Genomic DNA, 24359 nt, shown 5'->3' with positions numbered 1-24359 from the left:
ATGTCATGGGTGGCTCGGTGATTTAATCCACTTCAGCTGAGCGGTTTCCTCTCTGCTGAGATTTTCATCTCCAAGTTGCTGCAGATGATGGGCTGCCCAGTTTCCTGCTGTACACCTCAGCCAAACTCTGGCAGGTTGAATTCTAGGAATGGTCCATTGACTCTAAGCCAGAGCAGCTTGTGTATCCATTCTCCTTTAATGTCAGAAGCTGTCTGTCACCATTTAGTGTGTGAGTGAGAAATCCTTACCAGATATATTCACTCTTCCAGTTTTCTTAAAAGTTGATGCCAAGAGGAGGAAATGGAATATCTCAGGGACACATTTTTAGAGGCACTTTACTGGAACTGAGCATCTGTAAAAAGCATTACGACTATTAACATTGTCTGTAGGAGGACATGCTTCTTTGATTCGTTGTGCATTCGACTTTTTGGCATGTTTTTTACTCCTACTTTTTATTGGTCTAGAATAGTTAGTTTGTTTATTAGTAGCACTTAGGGGTAGGCATGACCTTTTGGTCACCTCGCGGCACTGAGGTGTGTAGCAAAATGCCCGCATGAAGGCAGGGATGGGAAGGCTAGACCTCGGATCTGGTTTGGAATCCTTGACCAACATTATTTATTCATAAGGACTATTCTACATGGAGACAAATTGAAGACAGGGCTGAAAAGTTTAGCTTTCATGAATTTCTTGAATTGGGGTAACTCAAGTTATACTCTCAATTCATGGTACAGTGTATTCCATAACTTTGTGCTGTAGAATCCCTGGGCCCTGTTTTTGAAACTGATGGGCCCAATGACAGACCAATGTGAAGTCACTGATCACAAGTTGCTAGGCCATTCCTGGCGGAGGTATGCCAGAATCAACAAAAACCTCACCCGCAAACTACAGAACATTCACAACGCCGCCGCAAGACTGGTCCTCAACCTGCCAAAACACTGCCACATCTCGCAGCACCTGCGCACACTCCACTGGCTCCCCATCGAGGCAAGAATCACCTTCAAGATGCTCACCCACACATACAAGGCCCTCCACGACACCGGACCGGCATACCTGAACAGTAGACTCAACTTCCACACGCCCAAGAGAACCCTACAATGAGCCAAGCTCTCCTACGCCGTGGTCCCACACACCAGAAAAACCAGAACAGGAGGCCGCTCTTTCTCCTTCCTCGCAGCCAAGGCCTGGAACGCCCTTCCACTCCACCTCAGACAGACAGCAGAGCTGCTCACCTTCGTAACAAACCTCAAAACCTGGCTCTTCGATGGACCCCATCCCTGAGAGACTGGAGCCTGGATCCCCCACCCCACCGCCTTGAGACCCTCACGGGTGAGTAGTTGCACTTAATAAACGATTGATTGGTTGATTAATATCAAGGACTTCTGACCCAAAAGGCTTTTTACATAGTTTTGAGGAATTTTAACCAGATCCCTGCATTCACTAGTAGCCAGTGTGCCTTTAGAGTTGAATTCATGTGTTGATACTTTTGGAGGTTAAGGACCATTCTGACTAACTGTTTTTTGTACTTTGTGCAGCATGTTGATTTGTTTTCTTTGAGCAGCCCGATGTAAAGATTGTTACAGAAGTCAAGACAGGCCAAATCCAGGACTATTGTCTCATCCACTGAAAGGTTTGTTTAGAGGAGAGAGAGGATTCTCTGAAATATGAAGGTCCAGTTGTAGATGCCCTTGACTGCTGCATTGAGTTCGGGGAATGATCAAAAGCTCAGAGTCAAATGGACCTCCCAGGTCCTTATTTTCTTTGAGGTGGCTGAAGTTATTCATAGGCTCGGAGACCCATCAAAAGGCAGTGAGTCTAATTTAGCTTCTCCACACATAGAATCTGAGTCTGAGCTATATTGATCAAGAGCAACTTCTCTCATCCAGTGGACCAGATGATGTAGGCATGCTGTGTGTTGGTCTAACTCAATGGCCTGTTTCCAATATGAAAATGGATTTGCTTTTCATCTCAATGTAATTGCCATTCCCCTGATAATGTTCCAAAAGGCAGTGCCAAGGGGGGGGGGGGCACACATCAATGTTAAAAAGGATGACCGGAGTGGGATCACACACCTCTGTGGTATGATGCGTACCACCGTTTTGATGATGTCTATATTGACCCAATCTGTTCATGCTGACTCGAAATGGAGAGGAAGGACTGAATCCACTTGATAGTGGATCTTGACAAACGTTCCATTTTCTCAATCATGCAAATATTTTGCCGTGGTTCACAATGTTGTGTGGGGTTGTACTTTATTGTAATTACATATATATTGTCTTTGATACCACTAATGAGAAACTGAGGTGCATTGGGGGATGGGTAACACGCCAATACAGTAAAGAGCTTTGGATTTAAGACTGTGTGTCTCTTTTTGGATTACACATGTTGTGTATGATATTGTGTGTGAAGACCATAGCTGTACGGTTTTTAGGGCCAATTCACAAAAGAATTTATGAGTACGGGAAATAGTTCTACAGAAATACATTTTGCGTACGCTTACATGCGTCTATGAATTGGCACTAAGTTCTCTTGCTCCCTATTAGTAAAAGTGCAAAGAGAGCAGTTATTTTTACTAAAAATATGAATAATTCGATTGTATTCCAATTTTAGACCCTGTGCAGATTCAGAAATGTGTGTAACAGTACTTAAAAGAGCACTACAGGAGTACTACATTACTTACTCTAAAATTTCTAATTTAACAGGCCCCTTTGGGTTTTGTTGTTTTACTTGTGTGCGGATGAGAGGTGTCAAAGAGTGAGGGCTGATTGTTAATTAAAGAAGGAGTAGGGCATTTTGGCTGCCGTTAATTGGGTACATTCAGGCAGGCCCGGCCCGGCCCGTGCAGGGCGTTATACCGGGGCGGTGACGTCAGGCGGGGGAGGGGCAGGGTGGGGGGTTTGAAAATGCGGGATATGGACCATTACAGGTAAGTAACGGGGAAAAAAAACACGAATTTTGTTGCCTACGCTGCATCACATTTGGCGATGCAGCGCGGGCAACAAAATTCGTTTTATTCATTTTTTTCGTTACTTACCTGTAATGGTCCATATCCCGCATTTTAAAACCCCCCACCCTGCCCCTCCCCACCTGACGTCACCGCCCCGGTATAACGCCCTGCACGGGCCGGGCCTGCATTCAGGCTTAAATCATATATATATAACCTTGTGCAGAACGGGTGCTCAGAAACTGTTTATAATATGAAGAAAGAAAACACCACTATACCTGGTCTCTGTGAAGGTGATGAGGCATTGTGGGTTTAGGGCAAAATGTTGAGAAGTGAGATCTTCACATATTTTTGCACTAAACTGTATATACAGGTATTTGTTTCACCACCTGCATCCTGTTCTGTTGGAACAAACTATTTGGTAGTGGTGTAGGAAAACATTAAAAAATCGGCAAAATTGGGTGGAAAACATGTTGATTTTTTTTAGTGTTTGTAAATTCTGTTGCATACTAATTACCATGAGTGACCGTAATTCTGCATTTGTTCATTATTACTGCATTTTGCGGACTAGATTTTGTCTTATACTGTAAAGGAGGCCTTAAGAAGGCTTAAATCTTCTACCCACAATTCTGGAAAAGAGAGAAAAAATGTATAACAAGTGAGGCTACTGGTCATGTGCTCTTCACTATCAGGCATACTGTGTCACTAATATATCCATCAAATTAAGGTATAGGGTGAGACGTCCACATGATCTGAACAGTTGGATTTGTGTGCAAGGCAAAGAAGCAAGCTTCAGTATTATTTTAGCCTCCAGTGGAGGCAAAGGACGGATGTGTGCAAGACAGGCACCAAATTAGCTGCAGCGGCCGGCGCAGGAAAGCAGTGGGGTGGGGCGGGGAGGAAGGGGGAATTTGATAGATAACGGACTAGGTAAAATTAAATGAATAAATAAAACCTATTCCATCATAAGTCAACCCTCCCCCCGCCTCGGCCCGCTCCACCGCCCCACCACGATTAACTGCACCAGCCGCGACTACATATTTGGTTTGTCTATCCCATCAGACAATCACTCTACTCTATTTTAAATAAATGTTGAACTGAATTAAAGGGCAAAAGTCTTATTGTTAACTTAACTGAAATACAACATTTATTCATATGTGAAATATATGTCACTAAACATACATGTATTTAAACTAAACATGCATTTGGCCCATCATTATTTCGTATAGGTAGACAGACGTCACAGAGTAGATTTATTCAAAATCCAATTTTATATGTTTAATTGCCTAATTATAATTTTAAAATGTACTTGTGAGTAAGACATGGTTAAGAGCTTTATTCCAATGTTATTTTATTGCTATGCGATATAAATATTTCACAGTCAAATAAAATCCAGAATAAATCAGATGTCCCAGTAATTTTCTTAATTTTGGGAAAAATCAATATATTTACAGGACATTCTTTTGTTCAATGGGATGTTTTGGGATTGTCCTGGTATATACTAACACCTGGATCACTAAATTGACACCAAATGGGTTCCTTGCTTGAGCAAATTGCCTGCTGGTTTAACTCACCATTCCAATTCAACCTAGTGCTGAGTCTCATATTCCTTTTGGAGACTCGGGAGCTGGCAGCAGTTTTCTTCTGCCTGACAATACGCAACTGTGTACAGATATTGGGTGATTGGAGTTGTTGTGAGTGACATATTTCTTTTTGAAATTGTTTTTTTCTATGTACTTTTACTTAGGTCATTGTTTTCTGGATTATAAATAATCACTGTTAAAAAAGAAATGTATTTGTGAGCCGAGAAATCCAGTAAAAACATACTTTTTATATGATACAGATGAAAAACACCCTTTTGGGTAAAATATAAAATCATGTAAATTAAATGATAAAAAAAGAAAAATTATGAAAAAAACTTTTTTGATAAAAATAAAATAACATATGAGATGATTAAAGTTGTTACTGTTGCATTTTTTATGTATTATTGACTAGATAGAAACTATGTCCAATGATGAAAATAAGATGGTCTATGAGGGAAGCATTTAGCTTTGTGTTTCCTGGTATATTAAATTGACACCAAATGGGTCACTTGCTTGAGCAAATTGCCTGCCGGTTTAACTCACCATTCCAATTCAACGTTGGGTTCGACCAATTTCCTCTAAATCTAGCAAAAAATGTCAAACCAGAGCAAAACCTGCATCGCCTTTCTCGTAAACCCATTCAAAATGCAATCACACTCGTCTCAGACTCCTTATGACTGACATATCCTACAATGGTGATATTGGACTAATTTAGATAATTTTAAATAAGCATGATATGTATTAAAAAGGGAAAAAAGCATAGCATCATTTTAGATTCATAGCGTGCTACAACTATACGACCATGAGCAAATGAAGGGTACTATGTACATAGATTATCTTTTTGTAGTGGCAGAGATGGCTTCACTCACGAGTAAATCAATGATAAAAAATCCTGAAGCACTAATGCCATGAGTAAGAGTTTGATAACGCAATACTCTGGGCAATATCTACTCTCTTCATTTGAACTTAAGACTTTAAAGCAAACCTACACAAATAAGGAAACAGATTTGTCTGTAATTTATCCCAAATCAAAAAACAAACACACACAAAGTGTGGAGAAGTGTGGCTCAGGGGTTAGAGGCGGCAGACCCGGAAGCTGGGATCGGTCCTGGACCAGGGTTCAATTCCCCGCCTCGGCGGGTCTTGGGCTCAAAAATTCCACAGACTTGATAATTCTCGTTCCGGTGCCTACTCGACTCACGGGTTCACACTCTGCGACTCTGGGCAACAGCTTGCTTAATCTCCACTACGGCCCCTTGCGGCGGGATGCCTGGCTTTCACCTTGTGGATACCCTGCTGGGGTTATCTCACAGGGGAATACCAGGACGGGTTCCCAAGGCAAGCGCCTTGATGCCTTCGGGTGATACGTGCGCTATATAAATCGCAATACATTTACATTTACATACAATGGCTTTAGCACCATCACGTGCAGATTATTTTACACACTACCTGCCCTCATGGGCACCGCAGCTGGATTTGAGAAAGCTGTCTTTTACACAATAACTTTGGGTATTAATGTTGGTTTTAAACATTGGGCAATGCTATAAATCATAATTAAAGGACTACATTCATTCCTGGCATTAATTCAGTTGCACAATAAAATACTAAGGAGCCTATAGCTTTAGTTTATCTACCTTAGAAAATATATTTAAACAAAAACCATTATACAGCTGATCTCAACAGCATTCGTACCAATGCTCAATTGAATTACATGGGTGAAGGTATGGTAAAATAAGAACATTGCAAACAAGCATTCATTTCTTTTAGATCCAAGTTACAACAAGCAGCATTAGTGTTTGTATTTTAAGATTTCTGTTAATTTTCAAGTCAAGGCAAGAACTTTTGTAAAGATATTTTGCTTTTAAATAGTTGACCAAATGTGAGTTGTAGGCTGCACATGTAGAAACCCCTTCTCCTTAGAACCATGCTTCTTAGAAGGTTGGGATGCCAATTGAGTAGATAATGTGGATTAGCCAAGCGATTCAGGATTACAAGGTAGTGATTTCAGCAGATCTTAGATGTTTCACTAGAAGAGACCACCTGAAAGCAGGCGAAGTCTCCGGGTGAAATATCAAAGAGATAATAGCAGAAGGGGTGGGCAGTTAACTCTGCTCCGCCCGCGGAGTTTGCAGGGTTTTACCCACTTTGCGCTCCACATAGAGCGCGGAATCCCGAAAAACTTCGCAAAGCGGCAGAGTTTTTCCTCTCACGCGGCTCGTCAATGTTGAGTTGGCGAGCGAGGTAAATCATATGCAAGACCACTTCCTGGTGAGAAAACGAACGCAGATCGCTACTGCTTGTGTTGAGAAACCTGCCACTCACGTTGAGGAAGCTACTACTCGAGTAGAACATCTAGTCAAATGGCAGCAAGAAAGCAGCACCCTCTTGCGATGCACGTGGTGCCATTCACGCTAACATACTCCCAACGCAAAAAATCAGTGCGAGCAGCATGACTAACACACTTATTTTGGCACTTTGCAGAGTTCCGCATAGCAGAATTTGCGTACTCCACCTAGGCGTAAATAGCAGATGGAGACTCAATATAAAATATCACATATACCAATTTAACTGCGGAGCATGTAATCCTGAATCCCTTGTTGCTCCTGTTACTAGCAGAATCTGGATTAACACAGACCTCGTATTAAGCCCATCCTGGGAAAACTCACAGTGATATATCTTCCTATATTAAATATGGCTTTGCTCCTCTCCTCTTCCTTCACTTGTCCAGTTTGGGTCTAAATATCTTTCCAAAGCCAGTGATCTAGCTGGTTGTAGCCAAAAGGGGAAAGTGATGTTTCAGTTTAAAGTAGGTCTATGCCCATTTACTCAACTGTTTAAGGTTCACTGAGAGCATGTTTCTGTTTTCAAAAGAGCTACCTGTAATTACTCAATCATTTGATGCCTCTGTGCTTTACTTTTGAATGTTGTTATATTTCTCTGTACAAAATAAGAATATTCACTTTTCCAATCAATCACCCACTAAAAACACATTAAATATCTTCAGGAGGTAGCTTTGAGTATTTGGGTTCATTTTTAATGAAGTTGTTACCCTGCTCAGACAATGATGTTTAGTAATATTGCACATATTCAGAATGGATAATGCACATTTCTATTTATAGCTTAGAAGGGATTCACTCAGGTTAAGCTCGATTTGCAATGCTTTATCCACCAAATCCCTTTTAATTGACAAATAGTTTATGGATAGCAAACAGCATCCTACTAACATAATGGTTCCTCACTAGAACATTTAACTCAATATAGTCTTATTACCCACTAGGTGACTACAGATCATCCATTTGAGATAGAGCCATGTCAAAATGTCAGAATAACCACAGAAGATAAATATACATACTATACATATACATTGAAAATGTTATATAATCAGTGGTAGTACTGATAATCTGGCATAGATCTGGCTTTCCTGAACACACACTGGAAACCCACAAATGTCACCAGGGCCTGATGTTCTAATCTCAGGGTCATGTTGCGTCAACGATGTAATTTTTGCACCCCATGTACGATGCAATTTGAGATTTTCTTTTCATTGCAGCAAGTGCACTATTCTGCAGCAGAATAAAAACGGCATTTATTGGGTTCAGAGAACCCCTGAAAAATACAAAGCAGGCACTCTCTTTGCAAATCCCATTGGAAATGCAGGCATGGGGCCTATAAGAGTCACAGAACCCCATCTCTGCATGCACATTGTCCTAAAGCATAGCGTCACCTTTAAAGGTAAGTAGCTGCCTTATTCAAAAATAATGTGTCAACCAATGAATTGACGTGATCCTCCACCCATTTGAGATTAGTGAAAGCTGTCCACCTTAGATATCTTCCACTTTAAGACTCTCTACCACTTGGTTTGACAGAGCAGTAGCAAGTCAATTATATGCAACTACGATTACAGTTACAAAGCATGGATGCGTATCCGAACGATTGCCTAACAGGTCACGTCTCTTTCACGCCTCTTTCCTGCATCCCTATCCCTGTGAATTATAAGAAGTTGCGATGTGCACACTGCAAGTCTTGAAACCATTTCTGACTCACATTGCACCTTTAGTACACTGTGATGTGCCCTTTTGCTGTCACAATGTTCACAATTAAGCAACTGCAAACAAATCTTTGTTTTGTGAGGGTCTTTCTGGACCTTGAAGCCTCTTCCAAAACCACATTCTGACCTAAAGAATAGTGTTACTAAATGACCCCACGCCAAAGAGACTCTTGAGTTTCAAGTTCAAGGTCCATTTTGGTGGCTGTACTGTCAGTTTGGAACAATTAAACCAATCTAGAAAAGACACCTGAATACACTCATTTGTAAATGGAAAGTTCAAGATAGGAAAGGTTGCATGGAGCTATCCGGTAAACATGATAATGAAGGAATAATTTTACTAAACTATCAATATATTTATTTCAGCTCTTTTATAAACCAAATTACAGTTCATTATCATAAAAACTAAGCAAAATTCTTGGAAATATCTTCTAAAAATGTGTGTAGATGCATAACAATACAGAGAAAGGGAATCATTTGTGTAGGGCAAGTAAAGAACATTTCACTATGCGTTGTTAATTTTTTGGGGAAATATACACGGTGGAGTTAATGGGAGCATTCACCCTAAATCTTTTTACAGTTTACACAAGTTACTTCAGCTCAAAAAGTAAATTTTGCTTTAATTCAGTTTTCACATAAAATGTAATGGCAGAATTCCTACCAAAACCAAAGATCTCTGTTGATATAGAAGACCACACATGCTATGTCCCTTCCAGAACAAAAACATCTGTGCTCAATTAAAGTCACAAACACAGTGTTTTATAGCCTATAAATTATATTATATATCTTATGCGAACAATGCAGAGCATGCAGAATTAAGGTAAGAAGCTGAATCTTTGTGTTCCACTATTTAGGAAAGGATTCGGGGTGTGGGGGGTGGGGGTTCGAAAAGTAATTTATTTCCAACTCTGCCTCCACCCCCAAAAAAATATATATTCTGCATTATCTCCGGAGAGCAGACCCCCACCCCGATGGAAAACTGGACAAAAATATTCTGCCATTTGCCAAATTGGAGAAACTTTGAAGATTGAAGGAAGAATGGTAGAAAAAGTGCAGTTGCACTGGATTATATTTCAAATCAGTGCAGTAAAAAGTTATTGCTACAATAATATATATGTTCCTGTGGGTCTATTCAACAGTGTGGCCAATGCACCCTAGCAAACTAAAGAATCAATTTTACCCACAAGTTAAAAATGATTCCAGGAAGGGAAAAGACATCAAAAACTTCTATTAGCTGCAACATATTTTGTTACAACTACAAACGAGTATCCAGAATAATATTTCGAGTGACCTGAAGGCTAAAAACGAGTTTCATCGCTCATTTTCTCTAATAAAAACTGAGTGTATGAGTGAGACAAATTGTGCACTATAAAGTCTTTGGATAGAAACAATGAACAGATAGATGTACGGACGGACAGACAGAAAGAGAGATAGACGGCAAGAGAGAGAGAAAAAGTGGTGGAATCTGAAACTTTGCTCCACTTAGATGTGTACTATGCAAAAATACATTGATCTATTGATTAAAGTTTCAACAGGGTAGACAGACAGACGGCTAGATAGATAGATAGATAGATAGATAGATAGATAGATAGATAGATAGATAGATAGATAGATGAAATCTGAAACAGAGAGGGTCATACAATTATAGCGAGATAAAGGTAGTGAGAAGAGGAAATTTGTTACAGAATGAAAGAGAAAAATAAAGGGAAATAGAAAAGAGAGAGGGATGTGGAGCAAGAAAGTGAAAGAAAATGAAAGAGACAAATGATTCAAAAGGAGAGTGGAAGAGAGAAAATGCGATGTAAAATGAAAGAGAGAAATAATGAGGGGGAGAAAGGCGACGAGAGTGAGAGACAAAAATATAGGACACAAAAAGAAAGAGAGAAGAGAGTGAGAAAGAAGAAAACGCGAGGCTGACATACAAAAGAGGCATGTAGAGAGAGAAGAGGAGGAAGAAGGGGGATGTCATATAAAAGGAAAGAGAGAGAGTAGAACCTGGAAGAGCGAAATAAGAGAAAAAGAGAAAGAAAAAAAGACAGCTACAGAGGAAAACGTTGTGCGAACGTGTGTGAGAGAGACAGTGAGAGAGCACTAGGGAAGACAGCGAGAGGGGGAATATGGGGAAGAGAGGGAGATGGGGAAGAGAGATGGGATGGGAAACAGGGGGAGAGAGAGAGAGAGAGAGAGAGAGAGAGAGGGTTGGATTGGGATACAAGATTTCTGAGAGGTCATCGGTCGAGAGCCCAGTGGTTTGCAAGACTCAACTGTCTTTCATGCTCTTTAAAAGTAAGAATGTGCGCAGATGCACACTTTCATAATTTTAATATTCGAACGTTGTCAGGTGAGACATAAAATGTGTCCAACCCCCCTCCCCGCCCTTCAAGGGATGTTCTTAGCATTATTTCCTTGCAGTTTAGAAGATGAAACCTCCTTACAAAGAATACCCGAGTTGAGCACTCGTGTGGGCAGTAGGCACCGGGTGGGGGGCCACGGGCCCCTCCTGTTTGTTGAAACTCGGATTGAAAATGCTAGACGTGAACCAAAAAATAAATGTTATCGCTTCCCTCAGCCTCTGCCCTCTGCGCCCCCAGCTCCGTGCGGCTCCCCTGCCACGCTGCTGTTGACATTCTCTGACTGACAGGGGCCGCCGGCCATGAGAGGTGGAGGGGGCGCGAGGCTCCCGAGCTGCTTTTAATTTTATTTCAGCAAAATATGGGGGGCGGGGGGCTTGCCTCCTACCCAAAGCGCGTGTGCTGAACGGTGAGGAATGGCGCACACATTTCGTAACAGTGAAATATTGTCTGGCTTCCCTTGGGACTCACCTCAATGAGTGGGGTTGTCAGCCTAGGGAACAACCAGCTATCTATCCTGATGCTCCAACCTTTCCGTCCACCACACATCTCAACTCACCCTCATCTGGAGGCGGTCACCCTCTAAGGACTCATCTTCGCCCTCCAAACAAGCAAAGTGCCCCCCAACACTTGCATACCCATCAGGACCACCCCAACGCTGCTCCAATTTAGGAAAGAGTTGAAGACACCAGAGTACTCAAAAACACACTGCATTAACCGCCTGTGACCAACCACGGACATAGGACACAGTTACCTCCTCGCCATGCCTCCTACCCACTCCCCCTCCTCTTCCCTCCTTTCATTCTTGACTTACCTCCCCTTTTCCTTTCCTCTCTCCCCTGAATCTCTCTCTCCCTGCCTGTTTTGTTTTTCCTTGTGCCTATTCTCCGCTTAATCTCCCTCCCCGTCGCCCTTTGATATTACCCCCACTACCCTTCTACACGCCATGAACCAAGAGATGCAACCTGTAATTGATGTATCTTTCAGATGTAACTTGTTATAGATGTACCTTCTGGAACAATGTGTAACGTGGAACCTATGTAACTCTCCTCATGTAAAGCGCTCTGATACCTCCGGGTCTAGCCAACGCTCGTGTCCGGGTCGTGTACCATGGTCAACGGACTCGATAATTCTCGCCTCGGTGCCTACTCTAACCAGGGATCACACTCGGCAACTCTGGGCATTAAGCTTGCCTCATCTCTACAACGGCCCCCCACAGACGCCGGGGATGCCTGGTTTCACCTTGGAGATACCCAGAAGGGACCATCTCACAGGGAAAGCCAGGACGGGTTCCCCAGTGGTCTTCAGCGCCAGGACACCCCGAGATGGGGTAACAGTGCGCTTTACAAGTATCACCATTACATCACCATTACATTATATAAAACGCAAGAAAGAAAGAAATAAATAAACCACGCCTCCTCACCAATCACCCACTGACTTGATGCGTTGCTTTCGCCCAGTACAGCTTTCCGTTGCCTTTTGCTATGTTTACGCTATAGATATACAAGTGCATACAAACATTTGAAAGTGAAATGGGCATTGCTATAGCTTTGAAACATAGCATATGCCTTGCGGATGAGGGTAAGATTTCCTAATTTCCGATCGATTGTCATTGAACACAAAATGTTCTTTGTTTTTCACTGCAAATTAGCAATACGTTACAAAATAAACTACAACTACCTACTGACGACCACCAGTAGGTTATATATAAATATATATGTATGTATATATGTTCAAGCAGTTATACAGAGTGAACTACTCCAACAATGCTACAGAGTGCCTTACATCAAAGTACTACGACTGTGCACATAATGTCTAAACCTACATATTCTATGTACAGGTACTCCCATGGATGTAGAAAGATTACAATCCCGTGGCAAACTTGTGTGAAGTTTGTGGGTTTTGTACAACCTCACTGAGCACTGAACTGTAACACTTATCGCAAAAACATTTTTGATGTTTCTGTAAAAGATTTTTTCAGCAAATTTGAGAGATCTCTTTTTTTACTTTCTTCTTTAGCAAAATAGAATTTAATTGAATTTTACAATCACTCTTTCACAAAGAAGTTGGGAATTATGTTGGCCAACTTTGCACATACTACACCTAACACACTTTATCTATCTATCTATCTATCTACACAGATAGATAGATAGACAGACAGACAGACAGACAGACAGACAGACAGACAGACAGACAGACAGACAGATAGATAGATAGATAGATAGATAGATAGATAGATAGATAGATAGATAGATAGATAGATAGATAGATAGATAGATAGATAGATTCAAGACTACAAATCTGCTTGGGTCTACATAGATGAGTGGCACTGGTTAATGGTCCTGTATTTTACATTTGTCACATTGTATATAACAATTTACAGGCTAGAACAAATTACAATCTCAAAATTCTACTCATTGTCCTAGTGAGATAAAACCACGTGGTTTCATCATATAGTTAATTAACTCATTTCATTAATTCACCTACAAATTATTTTAAAGTGCACTCTACCCGAAGGTGGCAGTTAGTGTCACCAGGAACCTGATTTCTCCTTTACACTCACAGTTTACATAAACATGTTACATGTTTGTTGATGTTAGTAGGCAGTGTGGTTTACATTTCAATTTGTTTGTAATTAAAACAATATTTTTTGTTCCATAGATATACGGAGTTGTGATTATTACCCTGCAATAAGTACCTGAGGCTACTAGTTTGTAGGCTGTGGAAAAAAAGTGACACATAGTTACTTAATGGTGAACTTTGCCTGTGGATGGAAGATGACTGTCCTTTTTGAAGTTTCAGTTTTCAAACATGTCTTTCAGCAGCAGATTCTGACACCTGACAGTTGTTTATATTTCAATAGAAATGGAATTCCGATCTGACAGCTAAAACCATTTGTAAGGGGGTTTGTTAACAGCACGGGGGACTGACCTGCTCAGGTAACAAAGGGAAACGATTGACTGGCAAGCAACCCATTACGGGGACCAAGAGACTAGAGCTACCTCACATATGAGTCTGCAAATAGTTATCAAGTCACCTGGTCATTACAGAGCATTGTACTTATAGGATGGATTGTGTCTTACAGCACACTCATGCCACTAGCTGGCAATTATCTTTATCTGGAATTTGTCACAATTCATCTTCATATCATTTATTTTGGACTCCTATTGATATTTATTTATCGCTTTAATTTCAATTATAGACTTTTTCTATGTTACGAGATTAGTTCTTATTTGGTTACTGTATATAGTAGCTCGATTTATTGCCTATTAATTTTCTGATATTGCATATTCCCCCCTTCCCCTCCCCCTCCCCCTTTTTTTTACTTTTTTCATTGATAACTTGTTCTCACACTTGGAACTGCGAATTTCTTATATTTTTCTGTCTGTCTTGTTTATTGTTTATTATGATGAAAACTTCAATAAAATATTTTGAACAAAAAAAAAAAAATGTAACTAAGTAGAAATTCATTACACACCTGGAGAATTCTGAAAATACAGCTAGTGGCAGAAACAGAGTGCATTGTGCATCAAAGAGCGATAAGCAGACACATAATCTTAGGTACTGCACTCAGGAGTAGTCAAACACAATCCGATGTACAAAAGACATATATAGTGAGGGCAGAAAATAATATCGGGCTCATTTGATGGAATATCACCAGCAATAGCTATGCAACTAATAGTTGAGTGTCACATTTATGCATCCACAGCCTGCACGATATGGCATATCACTGCACTGGGCTGATATGATCTTTCACAAAAAGTATTTCACATTTCTTCTCTCCTATTCCTGGACTTTAAGGTGACCCTATGGTGGCATATAATGCTAAGCACATAACCAATTTAACATACATTCCATAGCACAACATAGTAAAACATACCACAACACTTTAAATATGTATTTGTATGTGGTCGCTGCACATCCTGTTATTTTTGTTTTATTCTTTTAGTGTTTACTAATTTTATTGTATTTAATTATCAAACACAAATTATCTAGAGAAGAGGTACTGATTTTCCTTTTTTTAACTTTAAGATAGCTCAACGGGTTAAACACACAGCTGAGACTGACGTTTTGCTATTAATTAACAGGTTCCCCTACATTATTAAGGGAGCCTAAGCCATTCATCCTTCTGAGGTACTTAACTTTCATTGGCAGTGTTCTCTACATGAATATGCAGTTTTACGGTATGGGTCTATCATGTGAACTGTGGAACATTATGGAGAGGTGACTATTACTTGAAGCAAAACAAAAATACAGCCAATCACAGCAAAATGACTGCTACTGGCTAAACTGCTGTGACGTTTCTTTAGTTCCAAACAAGGAATCACTAGAGAGATTTGTTAAAAAAACATTTTTTGAAAAGAAATATAACAGTGGAAGCAAACAAGGCATCCAATTTTTGAAATCCTGAACAGAGACAGTAAAGTATTCATTGTGTAAGAGAAAAGACAGAGTAAGAAAAAAAAAACGAACTACAAACCTACAGACCGCATGGATAAGAAAAAAACGAGGTGGCCCTACCTGTTCTGGTGTGTCATCCAGATATCACGTTATGTTGCGCTCAGGGGGCCTTATTTATTAAAGTTTGAACGGGTGTTCGTGCGATTCAACACAATTTAGTGCTGCAACGACGGCCTTAATAAATTGTTATAAAATTAACGCTGTGTTTTGAATTGTGTAGCGCTTAGTTGTGTTCTGTGAAATGTTGTGCAAAACGTTAGCAAAGGTATTTTGAGGTGTTAACAGACTACCAGGAATGTTATGTCTACTTTGTTTTTGTAAAGCCACAAGCCTATGGCAAATAAAGTACATGATTTAAGTAATTGTATGTTTGCTGACAACTCAGATAATTCAGTAATTCAAAAGATGTCAAACATGGCAGTCTAAAAAAACACTCCCCAAAGCAGGTTTTTTTCGGTTTTTATGCCAGTTCTCTTAACCGTAATTGCAGAGCATGAAATGCGAGGGCTCTGGTTACTTCACAGTCTTGACACTGTTTAGCAGGTTCACAATACTTGAATTTTCTGTACCAACACCTCTCAGAATGAGGCGGGTGCTGTCAGTGTGAATACTTCTCTAATTGCGTAAACGCTGCACTAATGAAAAAAGCTGTTCATGTCCATTTGAACCTTAAACCTGCTTTTGCAAGAGAGGCTGGCCTAAACAGAATTTTGTACCAATGTAAAATGCAGACCTCACACATTCCACGCTATTTGTGCTATATTTTTGTAACAAAACATATCTCCACTTTCCAAACGTCAACGATGTGACTAATTTAGTTAGGCATTAGTAAAGAGCAAAAATAGTGCAAGATCACTTTGCACGATAACTTTAGGTATGGACTAATATTTCTTTGTAAGAGTCTGTTTGGTACCCATGCCAAATTATGTAGAAGTTAAAAGGTGTGATACGTATGTTAAGCAAAGTTCTCACAAACCATTTCTATTTTGCAAAAAAAAAAGTGTCTGTTATATGGACAGGGGCAACTTTTGTCTGCTCCTTTGTGCATCACACAAGGTGCTAAATCGTTGGACACCGATTGGCCTTGGTTTTTGCACCACTACAAAGTTTGTGTACTAAGACCCAGAGCTCTATTTGTTTCATTTTGTTAAACAATGAGAGTTTAAAAAATAGATAACTATGTTTTCCTTCAGAAGTATATTGTGATTTTGGCTCAAAGAAGGCAAATGATAACTTATGCGTAACATACACAGGCATTTAACATGCTGAGACTTGCACTTTTACAGTTTTAAGCACACCTGCTGGCATGTAATGTAGTTGTGAAAGGCTGGTAGTGGCTGGTGGTGTGTCACACTTGACGTAGGGCAACTTGGAAGTAATGTACTGCAGTGGCCCATCTGTAGGGGCTAAGGAGCAACAGCCCCCACCGTTTTCGTTGACTGAAGAGTGTGTCAGCCTGGCAGACACTCTTCTTTTTCAGGTCAGGCAGCCCTGAGCTAGACATACACAAAATGTGCACACTCCCGGCTGCCTGAGTTGAACTTTGCCAGGCTAGTGATTTCACAGCCCTGTGGGCGGGACCTCCTCAGCCTGGCAAAGTGCCTCATGGTCCTCCCCCTCATAATGAGGGGTAGTGACACCCATTGCCTTGGACCTGGCCACTTCAGGTTTAAACCCTGAAGTGCCCAGGGCTGAGTGTCAATCAGGTGACACCTCGCCACAGAGTGGGTTGGGTCAGCAGTCTCACTGACCCCATGCCACTCTGTGACGAGTTGGGGACTGTTGCCTTCCCTTGTTGGCTGACCTAAGACCAAGGGGGAAAGCAGCAGTCACAACCCTTCTAGGACCTCCGAGGCTTTCCTCTCTGAGATCTACATGTAAGGAAAGTTTTGTGCTTTTTTTGTTTGTTTGGTGCGTGCGTGCCTGTATGAATGCATATGTATTTGTTAGTGAGTGTTGCGAATGGGTATGTGTGGTTGTGTGAGTGCATGGGTGTGAGCGATGTGTATGTGTGCCTGTGGGCCCCCCACCCCTCTGCCTGGTAGAATTACAGGCCAACAGTGGTTATGTATACATGTTTTTAGCCAGTAGTTATGAGAGGTAACTAGATGAATTCAAGTAGCAGGTGGACATGATGGCTGCTTCCTTTCAGCCAACATCTGTATAGATGCCAAGCTGACCACTCGCTCCTGTTCTATGAGGAACCTTTACATGTCTTTAGCTTTCAGCCAGCAGTAAGCTTATCAGGCGTAAACCAAATCTACGAGACCCTGATTGCGAAGTGTTATTGATTGCAAAACAGAGTTTGATAGTGTAAAATCAGACCACTTCCGGACATCGCCGGTGGTTAGCCTGAAAAGCCAGTAGGACTTGAGGAACAATATTGTTGCAGCTGAAAATGGTTGATCATCCTCACACTCTACTGGCCTTTCAATGTCCCAGCCAGCATGGAAACTTTCTAAATCCTTATAAGCTAGTAATAATCTGCTCAAAACCTAGGTCTAGATGAATGTGCTACACGAGATATTGGATAATAATGAAGTCGGAGGCAGTTACATCCGGCTAATGGTGGAAGCATACAGCAGCATCAATTCCTTTCAACCTTCCAATTCCAAGTGCTCAATTTCCAATCAGTCCTGCTGCTTTTGTGACTTTGGCGTTGTTGGTGGATATTCATGTGGTTGGGGACTCAAGAATAATTTGGATAAAATATTGAGAACCAAAATATTGTAAAAGTGCACGTATCGGTTTACTCTACTTAACTCGACATATATTTGCCTTAATGACCCCTCTCTCTCTCTCTCTATATATATATATATATTCAAGGTACTTAAATGTGGAATTAAGAAAAGTACATTTATGCTTACCTATCTACTCACCTTCTCAATATTTTGGCAGCACTATGTTTCAGTTGTCAACACTTCGAAAACAATCACTTTTATTGTGCTATTTACTGCATACCTTGTCATGCAACAGGTAAGTAAATGAATGCTAAAGAAATGTCATGTTATTGAATCACATACACTAGTACGTGCTGGTGCTCTCCTTCGCATTCACTATGCTTTTTCACATTAATATGGTTAATTTGAATGGAGATTCCAGTTGACCAGTTACGAAATGGCTTAGATTGGATCCATTTGCTGCATATAGTCGTCCAGACATCTATAAACATTGAAAATGACGACATATAGCCGGTGGTGGGGAGGGACGGGACATGGTGAAGTATACTCATTAAATAATAAAAAATAAAACCAACACACCCTAAAAATACAATTAGCAATTTTGGAAACCAATTCCAAAATACAACTGGATTCAATTGTAATTTCCACCAATGAGGGGGCATACTAAAGGGTTAACTGAGTGAGGTAAAAGATGATTGACACCTGTTTTGCTCTGCTCTTAAAGTGAGCAAGAGGTCTTTCCCTGATGGCGAGCCTCTTTAGGTTTAGTGGAGAAGTGTGGCTCAATGATTAGAGCGGCAGACCAGGGTTCAATTCCCTGCCTCGGCGGGTCTTGGGCTCAAAATTCCACGGACCTGATAATTCCCTTGGTGCCTATTCCAATCATGGAGTCCCACTCCGCAACTCTGGGCAATAGCTTGCTTAATCTCTACAATGGCCCCCACAACGCTAAGGATGCCTGGCCTCCACCTTGGGGTGCCCAGGAGTGGACGCCTCACAGGGAAAGCCACCATGGGTTCCACAGCGGTATTCGTACAAGCGCCTTGAGACCCTTGCGGGTGAGTAGTGCGCTATACAAGTATCAATTTACATTTAGACTCTTTAAACTAATAGACTTACCCAATGAGCGCAGTGGTGTCCCTCCATGCTACAAAGTAATCCAAGAAATCATTCCCCAAAAGAATGTTATTGGGCTATGCAGATACACAAAGTATTTTTTTAAAGGAGGACCTTTTCCATCATCTGAGCACAACCTACTTTGCTTTGTCAGATTTTGCAGTTTCATATCAAACTTGCATGTAAAAGTTCCTTCCTAACAGCCAATCAGACAGTTCCACCTAAAGTGTTTGTTTTATTTTTTATATTCCTCTAACTGTGCATTAGGTACCTATGGCTTCATATAGGAGGTTGTTAGTTATCCCTTCAGTAGGTGTCAGCACCTCCCTCCACTTCTTGGTGGCACGCCATTCTCACCACAATGCCAGTGCAATTATGCCACACCTAATTAGGGTTTATCTTCACCTGATTAAAACATGGTGCTGGTTAAACACCTTCTGACGAGTTAAGATCTGCAAACAAAGCTGGAAGGCATTGTCTGTGCTGAAGGATCCGCAGCCCCTCAATTGATTTTTAATTGGGGCCTGCAGGCCGCGCTGCCGCGCACAAAGACATGCCAGCTCTATTTAGGGCAGGGGTCCCCTTTTGTCAACAGTGCACTGTTTGCTAAGCTCCCAGGAAAACTCCTCTTCGGGTTAAGCGCGTAGACGTTTGTTTTACCAAATCCGCCATTTTAAGTTTGACAACACAGAAGCTTAGAACTCTTTTTTTCTCATCACCAAACTACTTTCAACTCATTTGCTGTTCTTTAGCCGACCTGTATGTTGTCACAGAAACCCGCCATGACAACATGACAAAGTCCATACATGACTGCAAAAGAACATTTTATACTAAAACTAAAGAACATTATTGTGACTAAGAGTAATGGATAGCAGCATTTGGCGTGCTAAGTCTTTCAATGGTTTGTGCTGAAAATTGTAGAGTAGTTTTAAATTCTCCAACATTTTTTGTCATAATTAGATTAAGAGTCTGTACCCGTTACTAAATACTTTGCAATAAAACAGGCTGCTCACAGTAATCATACTATGTGTTTACAAGGGTGTATAGCAATAATATATCAAAGCTACTCCCTGATTCACACCCCGGCAAATAATTGCCGTCAGCTTGAAAATTATGTATATTGTTTCATTGCGATCTAATTGCTTTAAAATTACACGAAGTGGCGTTTGGCAGGCCTGGCCTATTCCTTCAACAGCAGAACATTTAACTTTATGTAGTATGTTATGTTGAAAATAAATTAGAACGTAGACTTTCTAACAACAGTGTTTTAAAACAAAAAATGTAAATTGGAATTAACAAGCGTTAACAACATTTAATTGTGTTTTTATTTCGTTGACAGTTATACTCAGGGCAAGGTTTTCCGCATTTGATTGACGGTCTGTGGAGCTGCCACATGAGTTCCTCTTAAAGGAGTAAAGAGAGATATCATTGGTCATAATTCTTACTGCTATACCTCGGGTACGATAGATTTACGGTGCAACGTAAAAGGGCTGCCGCTCTCTCGCAGTATTTCTGAACTAACCAAATCAGGTTTACGCATACGCGTACACGGGCCTACGCACGCGCTTTATACGTACGTACGCTCCGTGTACGTACTCACAACGCTTAACCGGAAGCTGGCTTTAACAACAAGTGAAGGGAAGTTAAACATGGAAAAAGTAAGGCGCTTTATGCACGACTAGTACTGAAGAGGAACTGCTTTACATGTTGTGAGGTTTGTAGGTAAAGTAGATAAGAGTGCGTTAGAAAGTAGCTAACACATAAGTGTTTGAAGAATCTAATTGTGCCAGAATTTGGCTGTGATTTAAAAGGTGTGCATACACTGCATTTCAAGTCTGTATTTAGTATATACTAATCCTCGCTTTAAATGTGCAGAGCCAAAAAATTATAAAAAAAGCGAAACATGGTGTATTATTGTTAATTAACACTTGTATTTCGCCCAAACTACCATTAGTATGGCATAACAGGGCCTTCTAGTCCAGGCGTCGTATCTCGGATGATTACAGGTGGCTCAACACATATTGTTTATAATAAAGGAGAAAAATCTTCATCCAGTTTTCTGATTACTTTGAGCATTATAAACCACTGTGCGCCAACTAATGAGGCCGGTGTGGATGTGGCTTAAAAAATGGAATTTAGACGATTTGGTGTAAATTAGTGCAAGTGCAAAACCTAACTATTTACATAACGGATTAAATTTAAGCTCCGGGATGCGGATACATGTGTTCCAATCCCGGCTTTGGCACTTAAGCAACAAGCGTGTGAGTCTAGGCAAATTCGTTTCTCTCCCTCCACTTTAAACTATCAATACGTATATTTCAAAAGAGTCCACTCTTCCCATCGATGCTTCTTTCTGCAGTCGGGCCTCCACGGGCCAGCCTTACCCACATTATGCCCAGAACGTCCTTTTGAGATCTCCAGCAACAATAAAAATGGCCTTTTGATAAAAAATCTTCTTTGGGGCAGCAGTCCATTGTATCAAAGTTATGCAAGAAACCTGAAACATCTGCATGAGCATCTAGAAACATAAACCGACACTAGTGTGCTTTAAGTCGGATATCGTTTGCAGCACTCACGTTTGAGTTGTCGGTATTCTCGGACCCTCGGGGGCTCCTATCTAATTAACAGCCCATTCACTGGTCCAAATATTTAAATACCACTCGCTGAGCTCCTGTAATCTAAATAAACTTTTTTTGTATCTAGTAATCACACAATTACGGTGGCCATCTGCTCTTTACAAGTACATTGACATATTTTCAGATGAGTTCTATATTGCGATGGTAACATTATCAGGTTTAATTTCTTTTTATAGATACTAGAACACATTGTAATAGTCCGGTCTACCTCGTAACAAAGGATAGGGACGGCTTTATCAAACCCTACGTAATTAAAGATATGTGAATATAACTATATAAAGCTGTAAATTGACTGTTGTTGACTGGCTAACTACAATCGGCATTGTAGAAGTTCATCTGTGTCCGTGGCGCAGACTGGCTCACGCAACCAATCCGGGCGCACTGTCTAGTCAGTGCAATCAACTTTGCACCTGCCTCCTCGCAAAGCGCCCAGAGGCGGCTTGCAGCAGCCTCTGGCGCTTTACCAAAACCCTGAAATATCTAAAAACAATCTAAAAGGGTATTCCGATTATTGATTGAATGCGAATTACCTAAATCATACATGTCATATAGGCAAAGAGGCGCACAATCGGCGTCTTGTGTATTTGTGTAGAGGCAGCGAGTGTATGTTACATTAACAATACCGAGCAGCCATCAAGCACAAACTAATCGGCCCCTCACACATTTTGAGGTGTTTGTGTTTATCGTTTTTCAGTAGAAACCCCAGCTGAGCCAATCACTGATATACCGGGAGCCAGATTAAATGCACTGCGCTCATTGGCTATTTGAAATAACAAACAATTACAAAAAACAACACGTGCATGTACCAGCCGAAAGCAATAAAAACAGTGAGAGAAGCCGAGCAGTGCCGCGCACAATCTCCCCCCGCATTACTTGCCGTTTATCTGTAAGTTACCAGCTTTTATAAAAGAAGGTATCTCCAGAGTAAATAAAATATCCAATTGTCTTTTATTGGGCCAGTCTGTAACATGTTACCTTTGGGAAATGCTGAAATAATGTAGCTCTTGTGTGACAGTCAGCTTTTTTACAGTTTTACCAAAACGCGCACTCCCTTTTAACTGAATTGTTGTATATAATTTAAGTTTTCTGCTGAAACTAGTTTCCTTCTGCATTTTGTGTGTATGTTCGGAATTGTGTGTTGGGTGGCGTTCTGTCATGATGTCATAAAAGGTTCACTCCTCTGGTAAGTAGTGTAATGATGATTACATTGCGTGTTTTTTTTTTAATTACAGACGTGTTGTGCACACATACAGTTTTGAACAATGGAATTCCACACACAACTTTTTGCAAGACTGTCACGGGTGCTGGGCAAACCCGAGGCGCACCGCATCCAGAGAGGTCACTGGCGTGCACCTGCATTTAACAATAACATCTAAGCATTCTTTGCCACCTAAGTGCTAGTAAACTACGTCAGTAGTACCTCCCAGTTCAAACCTGAACATTAAATATTCTTCCAAGCTTGCAAAACAGCTCAATAGTGGCAAAAAACAACACTTAAACACGTTTCCTTCCTGTCATGGATGGATCTCTGCTACGTCATCATATCACTAATTCACGTGCTCTACCAACTTTTTGTGCAGGGAACGCCACCACTGAGGGTGGTTTACTAAAAATGATGCCATTCTCTGCTTGTCTCCGAAAGGGGGTTGGTGGGTAGCCAAGCAGGAACACAGGGTCACCAGAGCCCAACATTCAAAACAGATGGTGCCTCCGCGTGCCATTTAGGAGGAAAAACGGATTTGTAAACACGCTGGACGACGCGCTCACAGCAGGACTATTGCACAAACAGGGAACTCAAAAGCACAGAGATACAATGAAAACAAAAACATACGTGCCCCATAACTCACCCCATTCACTAGTGTGTCCTTTAAAACTCCTTTACGCACTTTCAATTGAAAATCTGTCCAAACAGGCAGCATACGTGAATTGTAAAATGTTGCCACATGCGCCATAAATCTGTACTCACCACTGCCCCGAGGAAAGCGCTCCGCGTTGTCTGTGCCAGTCGAGTGCGGAGTGTCTGCCCTCGCAGCTGCCGAGGTCACCAGGAAAACTCGCACTAAACAATAAAAAAGTCTCGACCCAGTCTAGGCTGCCTCTTCCTCCACACAGAGCGCCGGAGAGGGTTACATATCGCCTTTAGCTCGAGTGAAAAAGCTGCACTTAGGTTTTGCCTGCTGTGTGTTTTTCACCCCACAAATGTAGACAGTAAATGGAAGGGGTTAGATAAAGGGGGAGGGAGTGGGTTTCTTCGTCAGCCTGTTCCCCAGGTGTCTGTAGGTGTCTGCTGTCTGTGCTCCAAGCAGGGGAAGAGCTGGGACTGCTGCTGCTGCTGAGAGGGGAGGAAGGCAGCGAAGAGGCAGTGCAGATTGACTCCGCAGCAGGACTCACTGAACCTGACTCAACGCTGGCCGGTTAACCCTTGCTGCGCCGGAGGAGCCCAGGATACGAATAACGACCTGGGAAGGCTTTCGGATGGCAGTGGGGATGTGACATTCCACTGATCGCGCCGTGCACTTCCAGCCTCCCGCTCTGACGTCACTTG

At 41.3% G+C, this 24359-nt stretch overlaps 1 protein-coding gene across 1 annotated transcript in view; it reads right to left on the bottom strand.

Moving 5' to 3' along the window:
- Nucleotides 1-23995, bottom strand: part of EYA2 (EYA transcriptional coactivator and phosphatase 2) — a 284272-nt gene extending 260277 nt beyond the window's left edge. Inside the window, exon 1 of the mRNA XM_086932597.1 lies at nucleotides 23781-23995. The gene's annotated coding sequence lies outside the window, so the exon portion shown is untranslated. The remainder of the gene's footprint in view (nucleotides 1-23780) is intronic.
- Between the last annotated feature and the right edge of the window lie 364 nt (nucleotides 23996-24359).

The sequence above is a fragment of the Lissotriton vulgaris genome, chromosome 7, assembly GCF_964263255.1.
Source record: "Lissotriton vulgaris chromosome 7, aLisVul1.2, whole genome shotgun sequence".
Classification (NCBI taxonomy): Eukaryota; Metazoa; Chordata; class Amphibia; order Caudata; family Salamandridae; genus Lissotriton; species Lissotriton vulgaris.
This window is presented reverse-complemented; position numbering and strand designations above follow the sequence as displayed.